Source organism: Callospermophilus lateralis, chromosome 17 (assembly GCF_048772815.1).
Source record: "Callospermophilus lateralis isolate mCalLat2 chromosome 17, mCalLat2.hap1, whole genome shotgun sequence".
Classification (NCBI taxonomy): Eukaryota; Metazoa; Chordata; class Mammalia; order Rodentia; family Sciuridae; genus Callospermophilus; species Callospermophilus lateralis.
In genome coordinates this window covers 25,207,018-25,223,290 of record NC_135321.1, presented here as the reverse complement: position 1 = coordinate 25,223,290, position 16,273 = coordinate 25,207,018, and the positions used below count along the sequence as shown (strand labels likewise).

Genomic DNA, 16,273 nt, shown 5'->3' with positions numbered 1-16,273 from the left:
CTATGAATGAGAGGTTTATTAAAACAAACTAAGGGTTGGAGGCATAGCTCAGTGGTAGAACATTTGTTCAGCATGCTCGAAGCCTTGGGTTCAATCCCCAGCACCCAAAATAAATAAATATTAGGTATTTCAATAATAATTATGTTGAATATACATGATGTTCCACCCAGCTGTCAAATCTTAGTATTTTGTGGTATTTGATCAGATGTCAGAAGTAAAGACACAGCTAAAGTCCCCCTATGTATGTATACTTTTCTGATCCCATTTCCCTCTGGCTTACTTCCCAGAGATAACCACTATCCTGATGTTTTGCTATGGTTAGCATTTTGTACATGGTATATTAAAGTTTTGCACAGTTTGTAAATTTTTTTTAAAGAGAGAGTGGGGGGGGAGGGGGAGAGAGAGAGGGGGGGGGGAGAGAGGGAGAGAGAGGGAGGGAGGGGGAGAGAGAGAGGGAGGGAGGGGGAGAGAGAGAGAGAGAGAGGGGGAGAGAGAGGGAGAGAGAGGGAGGGAGGGGGAGGGAGAGAAAGAGAGAGAGAGAGAGAGAGAGAGGGAGAGAGAGAGAGAGAGAGAATTTTTTAATATTTATTTTTTAGTTCTCGGCGGACAAAACATCTTTGTTTGTATGTGGTGCTGAGGATCGAACCCGGGCCGCACGCACGCCAGGCCAGCATGCTACCGCTTGAGCCACATCCCCAGCCCCACACACTTTGTAAATTTAAATGAACATTTAATAATGTTGATGTCAATTTGTGCTCTCTTCACTCAGTATTATAACAATCCATGCTGATATCTATATGATCCTAAATCCTGGTCATACATTTTAGCTAACATACAGCATTCCATCATAAGACTATGTCATAGCCCTCTGTCCCTTCTCCTCTTGATGACTATTAGATTTCCAGTTTTCCACTTTCACAAGCTGTCAAGAACAGTCTTGTATATAGTTTTAAACACTGTGTGAAAGCTGTTCTAATGCAGAAACTTTCCAATTTCTATCCAAAAGAGCCCCATAATGAGAAATATGTTTTAGATGGCAACCTAGTACACACACACACACACACCCCCTCTTTAAAAAAGACATTTACCCAAATGTAGTACACTATTTCTCTAAACTAAGGATCTTGAAACACTAGTGAGCACGAAATCAATGTAGTTGACCCTAAGACATATCTGTAAAAAATAAAATAAAATAAAGCAAAAAATAGAAAGTAGGGCCTTTGGGGGGGGGGGGGGGCATGGGAGTTGGGACACGGTCTATGTTGCCCAGGCTGCTGCACTTGAAACTTCTGAGCTCAAATGATACTCCCACTTCAACCTAACTACAGGCATGTGCCCCCATACCCAGTTAGAAAAGAGAACACTTTAATTAGTTCAGATTTTGTCACATGTCAATTATACATGCTACATATAGTTTCAGTCAGCAAGTGACTTTTGGTGGCCTTTTGTATATTTAGTATTTCCTCTTAATGCTGAAATTATTTTAATCTTGTTATGAACATTTGCATCTTCATAAACAATCCTTTTATATGCTGTGATATTCTACAAGTCACAGGCTAACATTTTGCTTTTTTACCTTTAGTTATCTAACCTACTTGAGAATTTTTTTTTCATGTATAGTGTGAGGTTATCTTTCTTCTCCCCAACACCTATATCACAGTGCATCAGCACCATGTATTGAAACTTTCCCCTATTGATATATGATACTACTAAGTTCATTTTACTCTATTCATATATCTGAGGCAGATACATACCATCATGTCTTTTTTTTTTTTTTTTTTGAGTTGTAGAAGGACATGATACCTTTATTTAACTTATTTTTATGTAGTGCTGAGGGTCAAACCCAGGGCTTCAAACATGCGAGGCAAGTACTCTACCACTGAGCAACAACCCCAGCCTACCATCATGTCTTCACCACTAAAGCTATATACTATGACTGACATCTAACAAAGTGAATTCCCTTTCACCTGCTTGCATTTTAATTGGAATGACAATGAATTTATAAATAAATAGAGGAAAACAGACATCTTTATGATATAGTCTTCCCATGAACACAAGCATCTATGAGTCTGAAAATTTTCTCCATTAAGGTCCCATGCATGTTTTGGTTTTCTTCTAAATATTTTCTAGTTTGAATTGTCACTTTAAATCACTTACATTTTAAATTTAAATTTTATTAGTTGCATGCACACAGATGCATTGATTCATACACTGGCTTTTTAAAAATTAATTTTATTGTGGTATAACTTACATACTGTAAAATGCAAAGATGTTAAGTTTGCAGCTTGATGAATTCTGACAAATATTTCTATCCATTCCAATCAAGACAGAAAACATTCCCATCATCCTACAAAGTCCCCTTGCATCTTTTTTCAACCAAACTTTCCTATCCTATGTACTACTGATACCATTTTTAACACATCTTAATTTTACCAGTCACAGAAATTCATAAGTGGAATTCCACCATTTGTAATCTTCTGTTTTCTTAACTTTCTTTCATACTTTTATATTTCTAGTTTTCTAAGAATTTCTGTCATCAACAAATTCTGTTTTATCATATGCTTTTCTTCCATCAAGATTATCAAATGGATTTTCTTGTGTGTTAATGTGATAAATTTCATTTACAGGTTTTCTGTTTAATCATCCTTACCTTCCTAAAACAAAATCTAATTAATCATAATACTTTTGAGTTAATGCTAACAGTTACATACAATTTTCATTACTGAGATCTGACCTCTAGGTACCTGAAACCTATGTGCCCCCTGTGACTATCTGGTTGGAGAATCAAGATTATGGTAGCCTGGAAAAAATGACTTTTTTCTATTATTTTCTATAACATTTTATATAAGATTGGAATGACTAAATCCTGCTTGACACTTCTTACCCATCTGGAGTTTTCAATTAGTGTTTGGTGTTTTGTTTTGAGATATTTTAGAATATTTCTAACAAAGAATTTAAGTTCTTAAACCACACAAATTTCTAATTCTTATTAAAATATTATTTTGCTAGAAGTTGTTTCCAAATTGAAAGAAATTTAAAGCTGTACTCAGTATTCTTTGTCTGCAAGAATACCTCTTTTCATTTCTAACAATTTGTACCTTCTTCTCTATAACCTTGGAAAATTAAGTCTTTTAAATTTAGCACTTTTGGTCTAGTTGATCTATTGTCTGTTTTATTAACTGCTTTCAACATTATTATTTCTTTTCTTTTCCTAACTCATTACATTCTAAATTTTTTTCTAATTCATCATATGGTCAGTCATTAATTTTCAGTTACTTACTTACAAAATACTTCAGGTCCTAAGTTTTTCATACAGGCAACTGCATTGTTGCCACATCCCAAAGTCCTTTTCGTTTTTTTTGTTTTTGTAGTGCTGGGGATTGAACTCAAGGCCTTATGTCCAGTAGGCAAGCACTCAATCATTCAGCTTCATCTCCAGCCCTATTCCAATTTTGATGGGGATAACATTTTCATCATTCTATTCTAAGTATTTATTTTATTTTCACTGAGTTGCTCCTCATCCCATAAATATACATAGCATGTGTATTTACTACAACTAGAAATTTGGAGATTTCATTGCTAGCCTCCGATTATGTTACTTACCTTTTCTGCACTGGGATTCAAGGAAATAATTTGTAAGGTATTTTCAAATGTCAGCACTTGAAGTGTCTAGAACATAATCAATTTTTGTAAAATTCTATGAGTACTTCAAAGAATACATCTTCTCAATTACTGGGTGCCTGCTAACTGTACAGTCTTGTATACCTTATTGTGTTTTTGTTTTGTTTTGGATGATGAGGATTGAATCCAGAACTTCAGAAACACTGAGCTATACTCCCAGTTCTCATGTAATTTTTCTAACCTATTTTAATTTACTTGGAGTTACATTAAAATGTCCTACTATGATTTGTATATTTATCCTTAAAATTCTGTCAATTTGAACTTATGATCACACCTATTATATCTTTTCTATTTCTCTACTCTTTGAGGGGTCTTTACAAATAGAGTATCTTTGATCCAAAAATCCAAAATGCTCCAATCTTCTGGCCAATGTGATGCCACAAAAAAGTTTCACACCTGACCTCATATTTTGTCATAATCAAAATGCAAGCACACTGAAAACAGTATATAACATTAACTTCAGACTATGTGTATAGGGCATATATGAAAAAGAAATGAATTTTGTATTTAGATCTGGGTTTCATTCCCCAAGAAATCTACATATATAAAAACATTCCAAACTCTGTAAAAAATTCTTATATACTATGGTTCCAACCATTTCAGATAAGGGATATCCAACCTGTACTAACAAAAAGCATTTAGTTGAATTTTGAAATTTTTTAATTTAATAAATGTAATCTAAGTTATTTACATATAATTTTTGTAATTACAGAATTATATATGGGGCATATGGAGATACCTGCTTATTTTCTATCTTATTTTGTGTTTTCTAATTCTTATGCATCTTTTTTCTCCTTCCCTACCTTATAATAAAAATTTCCCTCCTTTCCATCCCCTCACCCTCAATGATGTGGAATTATACATTCTATTTCAATTCTTCAGAAGGTTACTCATCATTTTCCTAATGGAAAACCTGAACTTAACAGTGGGTTGTAGGTGAAGATATGAGCCTATTTAAAAACCATAATAAATAAAATAAAAGTCATAATAAAGGAACCAGGCAGAAGGTAAAACAGTATCCCTGGAATGGGAGGTTATCTGGCTATCATCAATTCCAGCTACTCCAGAGCCTGAGATGGGAGGACAACTTGAGTCCACAAACTCGAGACCAGCCTGGACAGTCCAGCAAGAACCACACAGTAAAGAAACTTTTAAAAAAAAAAAAAAAAACAATCTCCTGAAGATAAGAAAAAGAGGTAAGGAAAAAAACTAAAATAAAATTCAGATAGCTGGAAAAATGAATAAACAGTAACTGCAAACAAATCAGAGAATATTAACTCCTCTAGGCAAGCTGTTGGGAAAGCTGAGAAACATCCTGATTAACAGAATCCTCAAAATGTTTGAACTGAAAAACCCAGTTATAACAGAACTAGGAGTCAAGAGGCAGGAGGAGATAAAATGGGCAGAACTGATTAAGAGCTATTTGAAAAGGAATTGTATCTTTAGATCCACACCCCCACTCCCCGCCCACTCTCTCTGAGTGACCGCCCCTAGCCTAATGTTTATTCCCTGCAGAAGGAACAAATAGTATCCCTGGACTAGAAGGTTGCCTAGCCATCATTAGGAAGAGAAACAAGAGTAAAAGAATATAAGCATACGGTATACAATGCAGTTTCCCAACCCTCTTCTCCTGCTGGGTTCTGTTTCCCAAATACCAGCAGCCAGACCTCTACCTAGTCAGACCAAGACTAGGGTACCTGAGTAACCCAGGAGAAATAATACAGATACTAATATTGAGAGTTTACCAACAAACAGCCCACTAAGATCCTGCTACAATGAAAATGAAAGGAGACAGCCTCACCCACATCTCCAGTTCCTGCTTAGTTTAACTCCTAATTAAAGATTCAAGTTATCTTGAGGAAAAATCACAAACAAAAACAGAAAAACCAATTTCAAGAAATGAGACTACAGAAAGGGGGTACTTTTTTTTTTTTATCATCCATACAGTCAGTACAATAAGAAAAAGAAAGCAACATTGAAACAAGAGCAGTATGCTCCAAGAAGCATCATAGACTAAAGAACAGCTTCTTAGGAAGCCAGATAGCTCATGACAGCAGAAATAGTACTTAAAAAAAAAAAAAAAAAGCAATATTAGAGGCAAAAAATTAAGTATAGAAAACCTCCCAGAAAGTAGAAAAGAAAAAAGAAAAACAGTAAAGAAAGGTGAAGAAAACTGGAGGATCAGTTTGAGCTATCAAGTGTCCAGATAGGAGTACCAAAAAGACATCAAGAGATAAAGAAGAGTAGGGGAGTCTAATTGAGAAAAAAACATCCTGAACTTAAAAGACATAAGTTTCCAAAAGAAAAGGCCCATCAAGCCCCTGGTACAAGGGAAGAAAGCCCACCTGTATCAAGGCAAGTAGCAGTGAAACCTCAGAAAGCTGAGGACAAAGGCAGAACCTGACGTTTTCAGGGAGAAAAAATAGGTCATATAGAAAAGAATCAGAATGGCTTTGGTTTTTCTCAACAGTAACACTGTAAGTGAAGTCAATATAGCAATGTCTTCATAATCCTGAGAAGAAAAAAAGAAGTTACTTCTAAACTCCTATGACCCAGTTAGGGTGGAATAAGTCACTTTCAACCATGTGATATCTCCAAATATTTAACCCCACACTCTCTAGAAAGGAAAAGTCCTGAAAAAATGTGTTTCATGAGGGGAAAAAAAGGAGTAAACCAAAAAGATTACGAGGTTTAACAAAGGTGAAAACTGAAGAAAATCTATGCTACAAAGCGAAGGGTTCCCAGGATGACTGCTGTCTATCAGATGCACAGGCAACCAGTAAAAAATCTCTCAGACGAAAGAGAAGACTTTACATATATTTTATCTAATATTTATATGTATATGCAGAAGGAGGAATGGGCCTAATCTATGTCTGTTCTAGCACATTTGTTTGTGTCACTTTAGAAATTTAGTCAATGCTAGATATGGTGATGTAGGCCTATAATCCAGCCAAGAGGATCACAAGTTCAAGGCCAGCCTTAACACCTCAGTGAGGCCCTAAGAACTTGGTGAAAGCCTGTCTCAAAAAATAAAAAGGACTGGGGATGTGACTCAGTGGTAAAGCACTCCTGGGTTAAATCCCCAATACAAAAAAAAAAAAAAAAAAAAAAAAAAAGAAAGAAAGAAAGAAAAAAAATTTAGTCAATAATGACAAACACTGATCCAAGTAGTACTGTCATTGAGAAAAGACTGCTAAACCTGGCAGCTGATCTGGAACAGCAGTGGGAAGAGGAGCATGAAAAAGACTAGCAAAAATGCCTCACAAAGTTGAAATTACAAACAGAAAATACAGAAAGTAAATACCTTTGAAAACGGATAGAGGGAAAAGAAGTTTCAAATATATTCAAGTTGTACAAAAATAACAAAATATTCCCCAAATAACTACGGGAATTTTCGTTTCAGGGGAAAAAAAATTAAATAATTCATAGTCAACATAAAATACTTGAAAATATGATGGTACTGCCTCACAGAACATCTACAGTTTCCCTGGAAAGAATATAAAGTTACTATATTAGATTATTGACAATCTATGTCCAAACACACAGAGATAAAATGCATCAGTGAAGACCTGAAATTCCACAACTATTAGTCAAAAAATCATAGGTAATCGGGACAATAAGCAGCATTAAAAAAAAAATCACAACACATAAAGTCTAATAAAAAAAAAAAAAACAGATTTCTCAATTCTCACTGTAACTATGTTCTTTCCAAAGTTGTAAGCTAGTAAGGAAAGACACTGCCAACTGGAAAACTAAGTTGGCCCCATGGTGAACAATGGATAATGTGTGCCTTTTAAACAAAAGCAAACAGAAAACATTCATGTGCTCAACTTTATGAACTGTCAAAATCTAATGTGAGTTTGTATTTAACCATAGAAGCCAAGTAGTTCAGACTACCTGTTCTATGCTCAAGTTATTAAAGGTCTTTCAACTTTAATGAGCTCAGCGGCATCTGTAGCTCTATGATCAGCTTGTAAACATACAACTTACATATTGATTTATCATTCCCAGATTATAAATAATCATCCATCACAAGACTACCCAGGTCCAGACTCAAATCAACAGGAGTATTAAGCACCCCAATGGCCCTTTGAACTCCCAGTCATCTTGCCTCTCTAAACAGAACTGGCACCCGCATCAAGTCATGTGAGTTAGGTCCTCAGGCTGTAAAAATTTCATTAAGTCTAGAGTAGCACTGTCCAACAGAACTTTCTGATGATGGAAATGTCCTTTAACTGTGCTGTTACAGCACCCATTAGCCACATATGGCTCTCTAAACTTAGATTAAAATGAATTAAAACTTAATAAAATTTAACATCAGTTCCTGAGTCACAGTAGCTGCATGTCAAGAGTGAAATAGCCACATGTGGCCAGCAGTCCCGGTTAGATACAGCAGACTTCTCTAAGGCCTAATGCTCCCCAGTGGTGCTTCAAACACTTCCTCCGTGCTAGAACGAGAAAACTATCACGATCACCCACCCAGTGCTACTGCAACGGCCCATTTCCCCTCCCAAAAAAGCTTTATATCCTCCCACAAAAAAGTTTTATTTTTTATCTTTTTATATTTTGCAGTTCTGCATAACATTTCTCTTAAAGCTTTCTGGTTGCTGCTATATGCACAGATGTGCATGTGCTTAAAAATATGAAAATTATTACTTTAGAGCAGAAGTAGCCAATGCACAAACCTCAAGCCACAGACGGACCCTGCTGATACTAATAACATTTTTTTTAAAAGAAAGTTGAGGGGCTGGGATTGTGGCTCAGCGGTAGAGCGCTCGCCTAGCACGTCGGAGGCCCTGGGCCCTGGGTTCGATCCTCAGCACCACATAAATAAATAAATAAATAAATAAAATAAAAAATAAAGATACTTTAAAAAAATAAAAAGGAAAAAGAAAATTGGTCAATTAACCAACTAACATGAACAAGGGGAAAGGCGTGGGCACAGCTTCCATTGTACATTCATAAGCCTGATATAGTGGACTGCACATCAGATTCACCACCCCACATCCTGAAATGAAAGATGTTATTAAGATGGAACACTTTCTTAATACTTACAAGACCTTAAACATTATCTCTTTAGAGAATTTTAGAAAGTAGTTGCACATGAAAAATGAAGTTCACTTTTAAGCAAACTATGAGATCACAGACTTACTATGCTACTTCCTCCAATCAAGTCCTCTGTGACTTAAGAGACTCAGGGTAATGAACACATGCATGTCCAATGGTTCACTCAAAATTATTCTTCCTTACTAATTAAATATCTTAAACCTGACACTATCCTCTTTTCCCCAAAAAGGAAGGATGTTGAGCATTGTAGATTATTCAAAGAAATCCCAAGTTTTCAGATGCAAACTAGACAAAAGTCTATACTCACTTTCCACTGGTCCACAGTGCTGAGGCCAATATAATCTCAGATTTTGAAAAATTACAGATGGGGAAGAATTAGTGACAATTTCACAGTAAATTCACAAATTTTAATGAGAATAAAACATGTCAGGATTTAAGAGTACAAACATAGATATATATCTAAATTACCAAGCACCTGTCTTAACAGTATGGCTCAGTTTTAACTAAACAGAATCACTCACACTCCAGAATGTGAGCCAAGCAGTGAAGTCACAGAATTACCCTAATGTCTAGCTAATGTGACCAAACTAGAGACATTGTCTAAATCCACCTGGTTTGGAAAAATTACATTCTCTCTACATCAAATTGCTGAATAGATGTTGAAAGCTACCTTTGAGATGTAAATCTAGAATCAGCACTGAAATATATCCTAACTGAATGCCTCATAATTATACCAAAATCATGTACAACCACAAGAATGGGAAGTTATACTCCATGTATGTATAATACATCAAAATACACTGTCATGTATACCTAAAAAGAATTTAAAATTTTAGAGAGTTCTTCATATAAGAAAAAAGTAACTATACCAATCTTTAGAAATAATCGAAATTGATCAGTGATAAGCAATAAGCCTCTGTGCATTCTTCAATGGAAAAGGTTGTCTGCTTCTGTACTACTGCTAAAAATTAATTTTTTTTTTAATTAACCAAGACTACCTATTTCAAGGTCACTAGTAATTATTTGATTAAGTAGATGAGCTAGAAAATAACTCTGAGGTAAGAAAAAGGAGGATCCAAATAAATTATCAAAACTACTAATGGGCAAAAGACACAACACAGACTATGGCCAACTGTTCCCACTTACTCTACCCTGGAAATCTCTAGCACATTCTGTCTAAATGTGCAAGTGACACTGCTGCACACTGACAAAAAGAATGATTTACTATGAAGAAAAGTTATGGCACAGGGGTTTGTACCACTAAGGTCATCCTTCTACTAGAAGCTGGCATGAAGACTTTTCAGTCTGGAACCATGGTTCTCTGAATGGCAAAACAAAGGTGAAACATCTTGGTCACAGTATACTGTGGATCTTTCATGAAATAAGTCCTTTGCTATAGTACAATGCTCTAACCTCTTAAGAACTTCGGTTAATCATCCTGAATAACAACCTGAAATATGTTGCGTAGATTACTGCACTCTTAAAAAGGTTTTCCCAAACATGACTTAAGCTAATTGATGAACATTCATTACTAGAGTTTCAGGTCTGGTCCTGCACTGCATGGCCCCAGACATGCTAGTCAAGCTTTGAATATTTTTGTCTTGTAGATTACTTCTATTATCCTTACCAGGCTGTTATTTGTTTTTGTTTTTCCCCTTACACTAGGCAGTAAGCTAACAGTTCCCCATTCTCCTATCTACTCCCCACCACACCTCTGTTAAAAGTTCCCACATTACCCATAATCTACTGGTTTCTAATCTACTGTGGGTTTAGAAGCCAGATAAACTTTGCTTGTTGGGAACATTTTAATAAATGCCAACAAGTTCTGACTAAGGATCTCAAGGGCTCTCCTATAATTTAAGGTAAGACTGGGACAGTCTAGCTACCCCAGGCCTTTGATGCTTAGTGTCTGCTTCTCAACAGCCTTTTACAATAGGTCAAGGATAAGAGTGTAGGCAAATCGTTTAGATCAGAAAGGGTCTAAATTACAAAAACCCACAACTAGAAGAGAGGAAGAGATTATCTGGGAAGGCCCTATGTCTCAGGCAATGTTCTAGGTACTTTAACCGAATTCTGAACCTTCATAATAACCATAAGAAAAAGACATCATTACCTCCATTTTCAGTCAGAAAATCAAGACTCTGGAGTTAAGTAATTTACTCATTATTGTAACCAAGAAGCCACATATTAGCCTAAGATTCAAAATCCAAGGCATTTCCCCTACATCAGATCGATACCCAATTAGTCTTGATTTAATTATTTTTACGTATTACTCCTCATCCTTTCACTGGAACCTGACTAACTGAAGTTTGCTTTCTTTCCTTTACCATTTTCTGTAACTAAAGGGCAATGGTTAACCAAACGGAGGCTTTATCAAACTTAGCTCCACCATTGTACATATGTTCACCAACAAACACCTTTCTGAAAAACTGGCCCTATCTTCAGTATATAGACTGCAAAAATGGTGACAGGTGTAACACAAATTGTTCCCAGTGATACTGTTAACATTTCAAATCTTCCCCACTTCTGTACATTTGACAGAAAGCAGTTCATTTTAGGAATTGGCCCAATAATGAATTTACTGCATGCTTCTCTAATCTGTACACTAATACAAATAATTATCTTATGCTAACCACTGGGGACTAAAGCAAGAGATGTGAGAAGTTACTACTTTCCTAATTCCATTAAGAACAGAGGTTGTACTTGTTTACTGTCAGAAGCTTTATTACTTAGACCAGGGCCTGACACAGAAAAAGCTGTTTCATTGAATAAATGCTATTTGTCCAATAACTACAAATTACTTGTTAAATAAATATGTAACCTCTCCTGAACTTGTTTTGAAATCCTTAAATTTCACATTTTCTGATATACCTTTTAATGCTTAGTGGAAAGCATCTTTCCCCTTACAGAAATAAAGGGCCTTAAAAAAACAAAACAAAAAAAAACCTCTCCTACCAAAAGGCAAAGAATCTAAAAACACATGCCCCTTTCCACCCACTAAAAATGATTCTTGTCCCAAGAGTATGAACAAACCTCCATCTGCCAGACTCCACTATATACAGCCTTTATATACATTACATAAACACCTGTACAAAAATGCTGCTACAAAACAGTTTCTGGAGTTCTAAAGCACAATACCAACAAAATCAAAAGCAAACAATAAGGAAAACTTTCACACCTAAAATTTAAAATTGACAATATTTACAAAACATAAAAATTCAAAAGGTCCTTAACCAGCAGTTTATGCAGCTAAATTGTTTTACTTACAATATAAAAGCTTCAATCTCAATGTGAAGTAATAAGACTATGACATTATTCTAATATTTAGAATATGAAAATGTAAAAGGCACCTATTGCTCTTTTGAGTAGAAGCAACCTTTGTTTCTGTTAAGGAGAACTGTTGAAATACACTGAACCATCCCCACTCTTCTAACTTCAGAGTTAAAATATGTACCACACCTGACAAACCACAATCAGGATATTACCCTGCAGTTTCTTATGAGACTATTACTTCACAAACCTTACAGGTTGTATAGAGTTAGATACAGGTAAGTTACAACCTTGATAAAACAAATTTTGTTGAAGAACCATACTGTTAAATCACAGGTGTAGCTACAAAGTACAAAAAACACGCAATTCTACAAATATATATAAGTGGGTGTTTACAACCACACTACATCAATTAAACCTGGCCAATGAATTTCCCTAAACTCAAATAAATCCACAAGATTTTAACATTAAGCCTTTAAGTGGGCACCTTAGAAAAGCCCAAATAAGTGAACTATTTATATTTACCACTACCACAGCTAAATTATAGCAAAAACTAAGGAACTTTAAAAATAAAATCAGTGTTATTTTCTCAATTTAATGTGAACATTTGCTAAATGATCTTTTGAGAGAAAATTATTTAAACATTCTATATCATTTCTTAAAGCAAACGAAAAAATTCTCAAACTGATACTTTCATGAAATCCATTTTACATTCCTCCCATCTCTGCTACTTTTGCTGTACTGACTCTCACATCAAAAACTTTCACACTTCATTTAACTGTTGGCCAACACGTCTCTTTAAGAAGGAAACTTCTAAAACAAAGGGATCAAAAGTTAAATAACAGCAAATACATGTTTACCATAACAGCAAATTTATGCTCCTATTAAATGGCTTTCTTTGAGCTTATCAGTGGTATACATTCAATTCACATGAAATCATGTGAGAAAATGAAAAGGAATTTTGGAAATCAATTCATATTTCAGGAACCATTTTTGAAAATGACTCCACGTAAGTTTACACTGTTTTACACACATAGTTTTAAAATTTTTAAATGTCACAATTTAGGATGATCCAAACTGTTTAGCAAGCAATTTTTTTACATTACTGACAAAAAAAAAAAAAAAAAAAAGCTGCTTCCAAATTCGTTTTACCTGGATTTTTAAAATAAAGCTTTGACTGACAACCAAATGAGTAACACTTAGCTTTTATGTCAAAAGGAATAACAAAACCAACCTAGGTGTTGTTTTCCTTTTGTTTAAGGATCAGAAGGAAATCGTAACCACGAAAGGGTAAGTAAAAGACAAAAGTACCTGACCTAAAGGCAGTGTTCCTCAGAAGAAAACAAAGTAATTCAAGCTGCAATTCTGAAAACCAAGTTTGAAATTGGTGAAATCAATCAGCGTGCTTTCTAAAGGCATGTGATTTAAAAAAAAAAAAAAAAAAAAAACTAATAGGCTGCACCCACCGAGCAACTTTCACAAGTGCGTTAAGGATGGTCCCCGCAGAGTATCAGCGTGAGCGCGTCTGTGTGAGTGTACACAAACTATTCAGCACCCACGACTATTATGGTTAACAAAGGTTACAGGACGGGGAAAAGTGGAAGCAAAGTAGCACACGCTCCAAACTCGGCTTCCCAACTCCTGCAACAAGAGCTCTGGCCCTTCGGCTTTGGAAACCAGAACCAGAAAGTGCCGAGCGTGAGAGCCGCGCAAGGGAAGGGAAGAGGGAGTCCGCCGGGCCGGGCTAGGCTGGGGCGCAGAGCCCCTTCCCCCGGCGCCGACCCCGGCCCGCGCGCCCACGGCCCCGCCACACCCAGCCCCCACCCGCCGTGGCCATGTGACACGCCGGCCGCGGCCGCACACAAACACACCCCTGCGAGGCCAGCGGGCGCCCAGGGTTTACCTGCACCGAGGCGCCAGGTCCCGCCCCGTCAGATCCGGGGGGCCCGGGACCTTTTGTTCCTTCCTCTTCCGAAGGGATGGAGGGGGCTGGGAGGGGAAGAGGGGAATGGGCGATTGAAGGCGGAACTGACAACACTCTCGGCCGAAGAGCCCCCGCCCCCCGGCCCGTGCCCGGCGGGCGGCCCCGGCGCACAGGGAAAGGAGGGAGGGCGGGCGCGCGGGGAAGGGGCCCGGCCGCCGCCCGCGGAGGAGGGGGTGGGGACGCCCGCCGCCCCTCCTCCCCTCAGGCGCGCGCCCGCCGCCCCTCCGGGCGCCCGCACGGCCGCGCCCTCGCCCGCCGGCCCACCTCCGCTTCCGCTCTCCGCCTCGCCCGCCGGCCGCAGCGCACCCACCTCCGGGCGGCTCGCTCGGCGCTCGCGGGCTGCAAGCTCGCTGCTCCTCCGCCGCCGCTGCCGCGCGGTAGACCCGCCTCCCACCCCGGGCCGCGAGCCCCGCCGATTCGCCGGCGCAGCCCCGGGGCTGGCACCCTGCCGCCCGCTGATTGGCGCCCCCAGCCGCCCGTTAGGGCGCGAGGCACGCCGGCCGAGCGCTGCGCGGAGCGCGCACGGAAGACGGAGGGAGCGGAGGAGGGAAGGAAGGAGGCCGGGCGCCGCGGGAAGGGCCGGGGGCCGAGCGGTGCGCGGGGAGTCGCGGGCCACCGCCTCCCCACCTCCCTTTGCCTTCGGCCCGCTCCGCCTCCCAGCCGGACCGGCGGCGCGCGCAGCCAATCGGCGCGCGGGGGAGCTCGGGGTGTGAGCCGCGCGTCGGGGGCCTCGAATCGGAAGGGAGACGTAGCTCGCTGATTGGTCCCGCCTCCCCCGTCGAACGTGAGGCGAGGCGCGGCCGCGCGGGGTGGGACGCCCGCGGTTTCGCTTGAGTTGGTCTTCGGCGCGCTCCCATAGGGGTTGGGGAGAGAAGCGGGGATTTAGGAGGACTGAGAGCATGACGCCTCTTCACCACCTGACCCCGAACCCCCTATGGCTATTAGCGCCATTGGGTGGGGCCTTCCCGGGACAGCCGCTTCGTCTGTTATCCGTCGTGAAGCCGGAATGAACACGTGCTTAGTCCCCTGGGAGACCTCGCGTCCACTCGAGAACTAGACGCGCCTGGAGCAGAAAGGGTTCTGGAGAAGCCCGGTGCCCGGCGCGTGCAGGGCGCGCCCTTTGCAAATGAGTGGGCGGGATCCTCGTGCTGGAGACGGGGGTGGGGCCAGGTTGTAAATAAGCCAGGACCCGGGGTCTTTTATGCGCGTTCCGAGACTAGTGTACGGGAGATGCCAGGTAATTTTCTTCAGCCTGAATCTTGGTCGCCGCACAAGTAAAAGTACTATTAACAGTGCATGCTCCAAGTGGTCATCGTGAAGTCTAAAAGATGAGCGCCTTGCTGTATTGCCTTAATTGCTTATCTTCTCTAACGTGTCTACTGTTCAGAGGATGTTCCCAGGCCCCAACTTCGTATGTTTGCCCTACAGGAGGCAGGCAGCAAGGCCCGAAAATTACAGCTGCGCCAGGGAGGTTGTTGCTTTTTAAACAGTTAGGGACACCCAACCCCCTGCTGACAGAACTTTAAGCCCAACTAATCATATCAGGTATTAAGCACCTACTGTGTCAGGCAGAACTAAGGAGGTCTCATACAGGTAGTTGGTGACTCAGACGGGCCTAGAGTACAGTTTTCTTAGCTGCCCATTCAGCACTTATTCCTAGGTACTTGATAAATTGCCTAGGAGAGTCTAATTAAGCCGGAAAGCAGCATGGACAATACAAGTCTGTAATCAGGAAGTACTGAATGAGTATTCATAGCAGTAAGAGTTTTTGAAGTCTATTCCTTCTCAGATATGAAGATATTCCAGAGGAGGGTGTCTTCAAATGGACCTTGAAAAATATTTGGCTATTCCCCGAGTTACAGATTTTCCAGGTGTTCTTTCAAAATCTTCATTTCTACTGTGTGTCTTCAAACACAGAAGTACTACTTGTGGGGAGGTTGTGATAAAGAGCACCAACCCTGGACCTAAGCCAATTGTAGTTTTGAATGGAGCTCTGTTTCAGATCTTTAGCCAAGTGGAGCTCACTTGAAGTGATAACTACTTAAATATAGTTGTGTGATGATGAAATAAAGTGAAAATGCATAGCACAGGACTTTGAAATTAAAGGAACATCAACATCATTAACTTTCCTCCATTTCTGTTGCATACAGACATGCCGAGATGAATCCACTCAGCAGAAATTTCCTTGAAAAGTTTTCTTCCAGGGTATTTTCCTCTCTTGTCACTTTAGAGGCAGGCCTAATAATCCTTTCTAACTAACAGTTTGTGACA

At 39.4% G+C, this 16,273-nt stretch overlaps 1 protein-coding gene across 7 annotated transcripts in view; it reads right to left on the bottom strand.

The window, feature by feature from the left end:
• Positions 1-14,486, bottom strand: part of Smad2 (SMAD family member 2) — an 88,048-nt gene extending 73,562 nt beyond the window's left edge. For 3 of the 7 annotated variants that reach the window (XM_076837344.2, XM_076837343.2, XM_076837345.2), the window contains exon 1: positions 13,922-14,156. The gene's annotated coding sequence lies outside the window, so the exon portion shown is untranslated. Of the gene's footprint in view, positions 1-13,334; positions 13,354-13,921; positions 14,157-14,266 lie in introns of those variants that run through there. The other 4 variants (XM_076837339.2, XM_076837340.2, XM_076837341.2 and 1 more) reach the window with 4 other exon arrangements.
• Positions 14,487-16,273: the final 1,787 nt, after the last annotated feature.